We start from the raw sequence: 12,308 nt of genomic DNA on the forward strand, positions 1-12,308 counted from the left end.
AGCACAACTACTGACAACATCCACACAACTACTGACCACAACTACTGAAAACAACTACTGACCACAACCACACAACTGCTGACCGCAACTACTGACCACAACCACAAAAGTATTTGTATTTGCCAAGTTTTTCCAGCAGTAGACTGATCGATAATGTCAAAAGCTGCACTGAAGTTTAACAAATAAATCCCCCCAATCTTTTTATCATCAATTTCTCTCAGCCAGTCATCAGTCATTTGTGTTAGTGCTGTGCTTGTTGAATGTTCTTCCCTATAAGCATGCTGAAAGTCTGTCTGTCAATTTGTTTACTGTATAATAGCATATTACCTGGTCAAACAATTCTTTCCCCAGAAGTTTACTAAGGGCTGGTAACAGGCTGATTGGTCGGCTATTTGAGCCAGTAAAGGGGGCTATTCTTAGCTAGCGGAATGACTTTTGCTTCCCTCCAGGCCTGAGGGCACACACTTTCTAGTAGGCTTAAATTGAAGATATGGCAAATAGGAGTGACAATATCGTCCGCTATCATCCTCAGTAATTTTCCATCCAACTTGTCAGTGGCTTGTCATTGTTGATAGACAACAATAATTCACCTCTTCCACACTCACTTTACGGAATTCAAAAGTACAATGCTTGTCTTTCATAATTTTGGTCAGATATACTTGGATGTGTAGTGTCAGCGTTTGTTGCTGGCATGTCATGCCTAAATTTGCTAATCTTTTCAATGAAAAAATCATTAAAGTAGTTGGCAATATCAGTGGGTTTTGTGATGAATGAGCCATCTGATTCAATGACTGATGGAGACGAGTTTGTCTTTTTTCCAAACATTTCATTTAAGGTGCTCCAAAGCTTTTTACTATCATTCTTTATATCATTTACTTTTGTTTCATAGTATAGTTTCTTTTTCTTTTTCTTTAGTTTAGTCACATGATTTCTCAATTTGTAGTATGTTTGCTAATCGGTTGGGCTGCCAGACTTATTTGCCATACCTTTTTCCTCATCCCTCTCAACAATACAATTTTTCAATTCCTCATCAATCCAAGGAGATTTAACAGATTTTACAGTAATTCTCTTAACTGGAATAAGCAATTTCATGTTTGTGTCAAGTGCAGGGTCTGGTTGCTCCTCATTACACACCACAGACCAGCAAATATTTTTTACATCAACGTAAGCATCACTACAGAAATTATTTTATGACCTCTTCTACACTATATTAGGCCCATCCTTTGGAACTTTGGTTTCCCTAGATATGGCAACTATATTGTGATCACTACATCCTATTTGGATACTGCTTTAAAGCAAATTTCTGCAGCATTAGTAAAGATGTGATCAATACATCTTGATGATTTAAATCCTGTGCTGTTTGTAACTACCCTGGTAGGTTGACTAATAACCTGAACCAGGTTGCACGCACTGCTTACAGTTAGAAGTTTTTTCTTGAGTGGGCAGCTTGATGAAAGCCAGTCAATATTTAAATCACCCAGAAAATATACTTCTCTGTTGATATCACATACATTATCAAGCATTTCACACATATTATCCAGATACTGACTGTTGGCACTTTGTGGTCTATAGCAGCTTCCCACAAAAAATGTGCTTTAGGTGAGGCAGATGAACTTGTAGCCATATTACTTCAGTTTTTAACAAGAGATCCTCTCTAAGCTTTACAGGCATGTTGTTCTGAATATAGACCGCAACACTGCCCCCTTTGGCATTTCTGTCTTTTCAGTAGATGTTATAACCATGTATTGCTACCACTGTTTCATGAAAGGTATTATCTAAGTGAGTTTCAGAGATAGCCAGAATATGAATGTCATCTGTTACAAGGAAGTTATTGACTTCAAGAACCTTATTTCTTAGGCTACATATGTTAATATGGGCAATTTTATGCACTTTTCTGGGTTGCTTGATTGTTTTTAATGCTTTACTTGGAAGCTTATCAGAAGTAGACTTTCTGATGCCATTTATATAGTAGCTGCACACAGTGGACTTCCTACTAGGGCACACCACCTCAGTGCTAACAGTGTAACTCTGGTTCAGAGGCCCATGATTACTGCATACAAAAGCTTGTCATGACTCTCTCCTTGGTGAGGATCAAAGGTGCCAGATCAGCTTGGCAAATGGCTGACAGATAGCCAGACCCCCACTCTCTCCCACAGGAGAGGAGAAGGGGGAGTTGGGCCGGTTTTATGACTTAACAGCCGGTTAGTTTGCAGAAAATGACTCCTTTTGGTCACTAGTATGGGAAGAAAGAAATCTCTTTGTTACAGAGAGACTCTTGCCGCCTAAAAACTCTAGTCAAAAGATTGGACATTGGTACATTATTCCTTACCTCCAAATGTTAGGAATGGTCAGTGGGGATCTAATGAATAATCATGGCATATTGTATATTATTTTGTGATGTCATTAAGGATGGTATCAAGAAATAACTGTAACTCGGAAAGTGTACATGTTATATCTATCAAGTTTACATCTAAATGTTGTATAACATATATTATTTAGAATGAGAGTGTTTTGGTGAAGATAGGAATGTGATTTTAGTCTTCTAATGAGATAATCGTTTTTCATATAAACTATGCACAGTGACTAGCCACACCCCAACTGCCATCAGAGATCGTGTCTTCACGATGGAACGCCCGGTTTACCCAGATTGCATAAAAAGCCTTGAAAAACAAATCAACCTTTGGACCAGAAAGTGTGGAGCTGTGGCTACACAGCTTAAAATGTTTAGACCAGAAATACCAGCCGACATGCAACGTTACAAATGTTTGGATGGTTAGCATGTCTGTTCTTGCTAGAAAAGCCAAATAGAACTCATTATTTCAGATAAGTGCTAACATAGCTGAATAGAACAATCATAAACAAATTGTTTACCTCCTTTTGGACATTTGCTTGGAACAGATTGCAGCCCTCGACAATAATCTGTTCCCTTGTTCCACTTCCTCCCCCAGAGTTGTGCCAGTTCCTTCCTGATTCTGTCCTCCCAACTTAATTTTAATTTATATCAAAATAATATTGACTTAATATTGTAATTATGTTAATAACAAATATCAAATCAACCTCAGTAACTGATTGTGGGACACTTGAAAATGTTGATCATTCATTTCATTACAAACTCAAAACATTTAAGCTAAAAATGAGCTCAACTCCATTTGAAGACTTTCACACTGGACAAGGAAAAGGCAAAGCTTGTTTGGATTGTTTAAATGATATAGAGTATGGTGTTATTTGATCAGTTATGAATAGTTTTACATACACTTTTTTGAATCGATAGAGCTTCTTGTTCCCGTACACTGACACTGCAAGCATGCCGAGGGAACAGGCTGGGCAGTCAAAGTGCTGTATATCGCAGACTGGATCAATTTCAGAGCGGCAGTACGTCCACTCAAATAAGCTTTTTGGAAAAGTGTCCCCACAGATCATTCCGTTCTGGGAAGGGAAATATACATATGGGAAAGATATGACACAGCTTACAACAATACTATAAACAAAATGTACTATAATTCACTATGGCTGACTGGATTTGAGTTAAAGCAAGGCCAGTGCATAGTGTTGCCAGCAAAGCAGGTGAAAGACAACGCAAAAGTAGGACGAGTACTTATCTTGTAAAGAGCAGGAAATATTGGATGCAAGAGGGGCACAGATAAGGGGCATGGCAGGACAGTGGTGCAGGAGGCTAACACATACTGTAGCAGAAGACCAGAAGTTTTAATATAGTTGTAGAACTGGCAATACATTTTGTCACAACGCTTTGTGTAACGTACCTAACATATTGTTAACCTGAAGTCATACATTGGTAGAGATTATTATAATTGATTGTTACCATGCCAAAGAAGTCAGTTCGCTGCTTCGAAAGCTCGCGTTGATTAAGTCCCTGCCCTTTGTACACACCGCCCGTCGCTACTACCGATTGGATGGTTTAGTGAGGTCCTCGGATCGGCCCCGCCGGGGTCGGTTACGGCCCTGGCGGAGCGCCGAGAAGACGATCAAACTTGACTATCTAGAGGAAGTAAAAGTCGTAGTATTGTTGTCGGGTTTTGCAACATTTATTTTGGCCTGAATTGAACGTTGGCATCAGACACTGAAGTCTATGCTCCTTAAATATTGCTTGGAATCTGAGGATTGGGGTGAGGGAGTTCCTCTAGTTTTGTTTGCTGTCCGTGAGACCGTACAGGAATCCCTAGGGTTCAGCCCATCTGAACTGGTGTTTGGACACACCATGAGAGGACCTATGAAAGTTCTTAAGGATCTGTTTTTATCATGAGTTGTGTGCGAAAGAAAATGTGTTGGACTACGTTAGTCGCTTTTGTGAGCACCTACATGGTGCCTGTGCTCTAGCAAAGGAAGTGCTGTCTTCCTCACAGAGACGGATGAAATGGCACTATGACAACCAGGCTGTTTCTCATTCACTGCAGCCAGGTGACCAAGTTCTTGTATTGTTGCTTGTGCCAGGAGCGTCATTGTCAGCATGTTTCTCTGGTCCTTATGTAATTGAAAAGAAACTAAGTGAAACTGACTACGTGATACAGACTCCTGATAGAAAACGCCAATCTCGTGTGTGCCACGTTAACATGTTGAAGACATACCACACCAGACCCGTCACTCAGATAGACAGTCCAGAGAAACTGGCCGAGTCGGCTGTCTCTATTGCTGCTGCGGCTGTAGTGGGAGGTCATGTTAATGATGTGGACGGAGATGGTTTGGAGTTGCGCAATACTCAGCAGCAGTGTGCTAGATTGCCCAATTCAGAGATGCTGCTGTCTCTCCCGTCAACCCTGATTCATTTAATGGACGGACAGTCCGATGATATTGTGAGGCTATTACACAGCTTTCCATTTCTTTTTAATGATGTTCCTACATGCACAAATGTGTTATAACATGACATTAATGTTGGAAACGCTGCACCTATCAAGCAACATGCTTATCGTGTCAACGTCTCTAAAAGAAAGATAATGAGGGATGAGGTCGGTTATTTGCTGGAGAATAACCTGGCTATGCCAAGTTCAAGTCCTTGGAGTTCTCCGTGCATTCTGGTTCCTAAACCTGACGGGACATCCAGGTTATGTATGGACCATCGGAAGGTCAATGCTGTCACAGTGCCCGACTCGTTCCCGTTACCCAGACTGGATGACTGTATTGACACTGGTGCTGCTACTTATGTAACCAAACTAGATCTTCTAAAAGGTTACTGGCAGGTGCCGTTAACCTCACGTGCCTCCGACATCTCTGCCTTTGTGACCCCAGACCACTTCCTACAATATGCTGTCATGGCATTTGGGATGCGGAACGCACCAGCCACTTTCCAACGCCTGGTTAACACAGTATTGGCTGGAGTTCCTAATTGTAGTGCTTACCTTGATGATCTGGTAATTTATTCAACTGAGTGGTCTGATCATGTTAACACTCTAAGGGTAGTGTGTGAACGTCTAGCAGCAGCTTCTCTAACCCTGAACTTAGCAAAGTGCGAGTTTGGGAAGGCCACTGTTACGTATCTCGGTAAACAGGTCGGCCATGGTCCGGTGCGCCCTGTAGATGCCAAGGTCTCAGCTATAAATGCATTTCCCGCACCTACCACCAGAAGAGAGCTACGCCGCTTTTTAGGGATGGTTGGCTACTACCGTAGTTTCTGTAAAAATTTCTCTGCGGTAGTTGCTCCATTAACGGATTTGCTCAGTCCGGCGAGAAAATGTGTATGGTCTGAAGATTGTCGTACTGCTTTCAACACTGCTAAAGCACTCTTATGTAGTACTCCTGTTCTTGCTGCGCCAGATTTTGAATGACCGTTTAAACTGGAGGTAGATGCAAGTGCTGTTCTACTGCAGCCGGACCAGAGTGGAGTGGACCATCCTGTCTGTTATTTTTCACGGAAATTTAACAAATGTCAGACAAACTATTCCACCATTGAACAAGAAGCTCTAGCTTTGTTATTAGCTCTGCAGTACTTTGAAGTATATGTTGGTTCCAGTGCATTACCAGTGATAGTGTATACTGACCATAACCCCTTAGTTTTTCTCCACCGGATGTACAACCAGAACCAACGCCTTATGCGTTGGGCATTTGTAGTGCAAAATTATAATTTGGAGATCCACCACAAAAAGGGGTCGGATAATGTGTTTGCAGATGCTTTGTCTCATGTTTAGAGAACTAGGTTTTTTGTTATCCCGTCAGGATGCTGTTGATCTTTGAATTTTGGGTGTTGTGATGGTACGTGTGTCGCAAACCCTTGTGGTTTGCTCTTTTAAGGGTGGGAGTGTTACGGATACAGGTATCCTGTGTGTGTTTTTGTGTTTTTCCTCTCCTTCTGCCCTAATCACAGGTGTCCTTTATGTTCCTGATTGGTGGTAGTTGGGGTGTCCCACCTGTCTGACATCCGTTTGTCTGCTGATTGCTGAGGTGGACCAATCAGTGGACATTCCTGTGCATTGCACCACCTGTTTCTGGTTTTTCAATCACACATCCTATTGTTTTAAAAGCCAGTCAGTTGTTTGCTGATAGAGGGAGACTATTTTCCGTATGTGAGTATGGACACTGTGATGTCCTGTGTTCTCACTCATTTGCTGGTTACGCTGTTTTGTAACTTTGTGTGTTTCTGGGAAAAGGGGGATTTAAGCAAGTTGCCCTTGGGCATACATTACCCGTAGGAAGAAAACTGTCTAAAAACACTAGTTAGACCTGAGTGGACCACCCACTGTAATTTTTGTATGATTAGCAGTAGCTTAGCGGTTCTTGAGGCAGGCAAGATCAGTTTAGTTTTTTTTTACACTATTGTTTCATTTCTTGGCTCCTGCTCAGCCCTTTTTCCCAAACCTTTACCGTGTGTTCAAAATAAACATTTTATGTTTGACGGTAGCTTATGGTTGTCGGTGTATTTTTTGTTCTCACTGTTCCATGTCACGATTCTAATTTGCATGAATTATGTTACGGGTCTCTTGTCCATCCACCCTAGACGTTTAAAGCCACGGGTTTCGTAACATAGATATTGCACGTACCATTTATTCCTACGTGGATGATATGTTTCCCAGGGCCAACATGGATGGTGCTTGTCAGGCAACCACATATCACCTCTGGTACGTCCAATGGTAAGAAACAATCTAGGGACAATATTTTATTCAAGAATGAACAATAATACATTTTAACTTTCATAATACATTCAGCCGCAAAAAATATAAAAACACACCGTATTCATGAAGCGCATATTTGCCATCACTGTGGAGAGATATGGCTGTGGTTGGAGGAAGGGGCGTGTAGAATCCCTCGATCATTGACTCTGTTGTGCAAGGGGAACTTCGTATGTGTAGAGACATCGCAGTCTTCGCAGTAAAGCTGTTTTGGCAGACAGTCTCTACATCGCAGAATAGCCCTTTTCACACTGCATGACCTATCTTCTGAGAAGCATGCTCTGCAGTCAGCAGATAATCTACAATCTCAGGCCTGGACTCCCTCCACCTATCCTGTGAGTTCCTTCCTCACAACTGTGTGATGCACCTAGCACAACATGATTTGCACACTCAGGGTCTTCTAAGTCCTAGGAGGATGTTAATTTCTCGATTAAGTATTGCTTTTTTGAAAACACAATCAAAACAAGAAAATGATTAAATTAGGAATATTATATAATTAATCTATTAAATCGCACATAGGGCTGTAAGTAGGTGACAGCAAATACATCTCTGCACAATCGATGGTGTGTTAAGCCAAAAACCTCAGTTTTGATTCTACAGTAAATTAAATTACAGGGCAGACCAATATTGAGTATTAAGTCTAAAATGGAATATCACACAATAGAACTTCATCCCAACCTCGAATAGAAATTCTGAGCGTTCTTAAAACAGCAAAAACACACTGAGTGTGCAAAATATTATCTTTCCCTGACAGACTGACCAGGTGAAAGCTATGATCCCTTATTGACATCACTTGTTAAATCCACTTCAGTGTAGATGAAGTGGAGGAGACAGGTTAAAGCTGATGTTTAAGCCTTGAAATAATTGAGACATGGATTGTGTATATGTGCCATTCAGAGTGTGAATGGGCAAGACAAAAATATTTAAGTGACTTTGAACAGAGTATAGTAGTAGGAGCCAGGTGCAACGGTTTGTGTCAAGAACTGCAACGCTCCTCGGATTTTCAAGATCAACAGGTTCCCATATATCAAGAATGATCCACCACCCAAAGGACATCCAGCCAACTTAACACAACTGTGGGAAGCATTTGAGTCAACATGGGCCAGCATCTTTGTGGAATGCTTTCGAACACCTTACAGAGTTCATGCCCCAACGAATTGAGGCTGTTCTGAGTGCAACTCAATATTAGGAATGTTTCTTCATCAATGCTGAAATCTGGAGTGGATTCCAATCCATTGGTCCTTGTCTCTAAAATAAGATATGCAAAAAAGGATCAGACTTAAAGGGGCATTCAGAAATTGATACAGCCATTTTTGGACTTATACTAATGATATGTACCCATTGATTCTTGAATATTATAACATAATAATGCCTCATGAGTTTAGTTCAGCTGTCGTACTCCATCAGAACCCAAAATATAAGCTTGTTTTAGTCAAATGTTTGCAAACAAAGTAAATGTAAAAAACACTGTATAGCCTTAAAACATGGTTAAAACTATGATTTAAATATCATTGATGGTAAGTTCTTGCATCCATAGCTCTGTCTATTAATTGAAAGTGGTTACATTTCCCCAACCCCATCACTCAGCGTTTTACCAAAACAGGGGAGAGGAGTGTGCTTTGTTATTGTTTCAACCGATTAGGGCTTTAATTTTATTTTTTAAATACAACAAATGAATTACAAGGTCACTAAATAACAAGTAATTGTATATATTAATCTATTTAATCGCTCATCAATATCTGATTCTTCCTCCTCAGTGACTGACCCAAAAGTTTGCACTGGTCTGGCTCTTGATGTACTGGCCATTGGAGCTGAAATAAAATATTCATAATAAGGTTTTTAATTCAAAAGATTTGCTGGAGTTCTGAATCTCCTTTCGTTATATATGTATTTTCTTCAGAGACAGACAAGAACAGTTAGAGACAGGGAAAGGTGGGTTCATACTTGCATGTAATGTATTATGTGCAGTAGGTAGATGGCACTAGACCGGCCTATGGCACGGCCACAAATGTTTCATATGCTATAATACAGTATGTTTGAAGGAAAAAGTCATATCAGGGACGAATAAAATTAAATACCTAGACAGGATGAAAGTGGATGTAGTTGTCTTCCTGGTTTGAGGAACAATATGTCCTCTCTCATCCATTTGTCTCCATCTGAACCTTGTTTGTCTTCTTCTTCTTATTTTCCTAAAAAGTGCATTTTAATTATCATGGCTGGTCCACTAATAAAAGTATCCCACAAGCATGGCTTGCTTGCACACATATGGAGCACAAGCAATACTTTTATTTTCACATAAGGTGAAGTGATTTGTCAGCTGAGGAAAGGCACCTGCAGTAGACCCACCTTCTGGGTCACTCACACAGCTAACATGTGTAGATGTTCACAAGGATTCTAACAAGTGCACCCTTGTGCCTCATGCTCAATGTGCAATTTCATTGATGCCCGTGATCAGGTCATATCACTAAGTCTCGGTTAAAATTTACATTTGTGCCATGTGGGCTCTACTTTGACAAACAAAATGCAATGATAAATCATAACGCTGTGGTGCTGGGGGTGTGTTGGGAATATTTGTGCACGTATGGAAGTTATAGGGGTTACATTACCGGTAATGTACGACTTGTTACATTACTGGTTCTGGGTTGAGCTCCTCAGCCAGCCTTTTTACCTCGGTAATGGCCTCTTCCAGTTGGGCATGTGGGTCCTTCTCTTGGTTGAGCTCCTCAGCAAGCCGTTCAGCCTTTTTAATAGCCTCATCCAGTTGGTCTTGGTGGTCCTCAGAGACCATACCATCTCAAAAGAAACATAAGGAGACAACTTCCAATCCTAACGCATTCCTTCAGATAGTAACCTCCCCTGTCTATCAGAAGAAAAGCTGCATGTCACTGATAGCGTGTGTGTGTTTGACTATGTCCTGCACGTAATTAAATGTCTTCATCCTCCTCCACCCGCAGACTGACTAATCTACAAATAATTTTGCATAACAAATACATACTTATTATTACTTGCAGATCAGTCAGTCTTTCACCATTTACCAACAATGCATTATTAGTCTTTCACTTTATTTGTCATGTTGTTCTATGACGTGTACAACGCCAGTCCTTAAAGGCTACAGTGTCTGCAGGTTTCGGCTCCTCCCTTGTACATGATCAATCAATTTAGGTCATTGACTAGTTAGACAATCAGGTGAGGGGAGGTCCTAAGTCTTAACAGGATTTCATCAACTCCTTTACGTCCGTCCTGGGGTCCCTCTCTCCTCCTTCCAATGAGAAGTCACAAGAGGAATACAGATTGAGTAGCAATGTTAATTTCTTTGAAAATGCAAAGAGAAAAAAGGTGACTATATAGCCTAATTTATAGGTCGCTAAAATAATAAGTGAGAATGACATTCAAATATAATCAAGTAATGCAACTAAACCACACCCTTTAACAAACACAAAACGAATGTGTATTATTGCTGTATTTCTCCAGAGTGGTGCAGTGGTCAAAGGAACTGCATCGCAGTGCTTGCTGTGCCACTAGAGATCCTGGTTCAAGTCCAGGCTCTGTCGCAGCCGGCCGCGACCGGGAGACCCATGTGCGGTGCACAATTGGTCCAGCGTCGTCCAAGGTAGGGGAGGGTTTGGCCGGCAGGGATGTGGGTTTGTTTCCCACAGGGGGCCAGTATGAAAAAAAAGAGGAAAAAAAAAAGAAAACATGTATGCATTCACTAACTGTAAGTCGCTCTGGATAAGAGCGTCTGCTAAATGACTAAAATGTAAATGTTTAAAAAAGGGTCAAACTGGTGACCTACCTGTTATCTGTCCAGGGTCCAGACCTCTGGTGTGGTGTGAAAAATATGTAAACAATAAATGTCACATGACCAGATGAGTTAACTTTTCTTCTTCTTGTAACTTTCTAGTAGGCTAGAAGCTTTCCGGTGTTTTGCTGCTTTTCACAGGTCAACGTGGGCATTACACATTATTTATCCCTCTCATAATGGTAGGTGCAGCCCAGTGGAACTCCAAAAGATCCTTAAGAGGCAAAAAAATATTTGGTTACTACATGATCCCATATATGTTATTTCATAGTTTTGATGTCCAATATTATTCTACAATGTCAAAATTAGGAAAAGCCTTGAATGAGTAGGTGTGTCTAAACATTTGACTGGTAATGTACATACATACATATACAGTTGAAACCGGAAGTTTACATACACCTTAGCCAAATACATTTAAACTCAGTTTTTCACAATTCCTGACATTTAATCCTAGTAAAAATTCCCTGTCTTAGATCAGTTAGGATCACCACTGTATTTTAACAATGTGAAATGTCAGAATAATAGTAGAGAGAATTATTTAATTCAGCTTTTATTTATTTCATCACATTCCCAGTGGGTCAGAAGTTCACACACACTCAATTAGTATTTGGTAGCATTGACTTTAAATTGTTTAATTTGGGTCAAACGTTTCGGGTAGCCTTCCACAAGCTTCCCACAATAAGTTGGGTGAATTTTGGCCCATTCCTCCTGACAGAGCTGGTGTAACTGAGTCAGGTTTGTAGGCCTCTTTGCTCGCACACACTTTTTCAGTTCTGCCCTCAAATTTTCCATAGGATTGAGGTCAGGGCTTTGTGATGGACACTCCAATACCTTGACTTTGTTGTCCTTAAGCCATTTTGCCACAACGTTGGAAGTATGCTTGGGGGTCATTGTCCATTTGGAAGACCCATTTGCGACCAAGCTATAACTTCCTGACTGATGTCTTGAGATGTTGCTTTAATATATCCACATAATTTTCCTTCCTCATGATGCCATCTATTTTGTGAGTGCACCAGTCCCTCCTGCAGCAAAGCACCCCCAGAACATGATGCTGCCACCCCCGTGCTTCACGGTTGGGATGGTGTTCTTCGGCTTGCAAGCAGCCCCCCTTTTCCTCCAAACATAAAGCTGGTCATTATGGCCAAACAGTCCTATTTTTGTTTCATCAGACCAGAGGACATTTCTCCAAAAAGTACGATCATTGTCCCCATGTGCAGTTGCAAACCGTAGTCTGGCTTTTTAATGGCGGTTTTGGAGCAGTGGCTTCTTCTTTGCTGAGCAGCCTTTCAGGTTATGTCGATATAGGACTTGTTTTACTGTGGATATAGATACATTTGTACCCGTTTCCTTCAGCATCTTCACAAGGTCCTTTGCTGTTGTTCTGGGATTAATTT

The 12,308-nt window shown here is 40.9% G+C and overlaps 1 long non-coding RNA gene across 1 annotated transcript; it reads left to right on the top strand.

Moving 5' to 3' along the window:
* The first annotated feature begins 3,847 nt into the window (after positions 1-3,847).
* LOC121556794 lies at positions 3,848-11,035 on the top strand. Its single transcript, XR_005998222.2, has 3 exons — positions 3,848-4,018; positions 6,944-6,945; positions 11,025-11,035. It is a non-coding gene; the product is annotated as an uncharacterized LOC121556794 (long non-coding RNA).
* The last annotated feature ends 1,273 nt before the right edge of the window (positions 11,036-12,308 follow it).

Source organism: Coregonus clupeaformis, unplaced genomic scaffold (genome assembly GCF_020615455.1).
Source record: "Coregonus clupeaformis isolate EN_2021a unplaced genomic scaffold, ASM2061545v1 scaf0142, whole genome shotgun sequence".
Taxonomy (NCBI): Eukaryota; Metazoa; Chordata; class Actinopteri; order Salmoniformes; family Salmonidae; genus Coregonus; species Coregonus clupeaformis.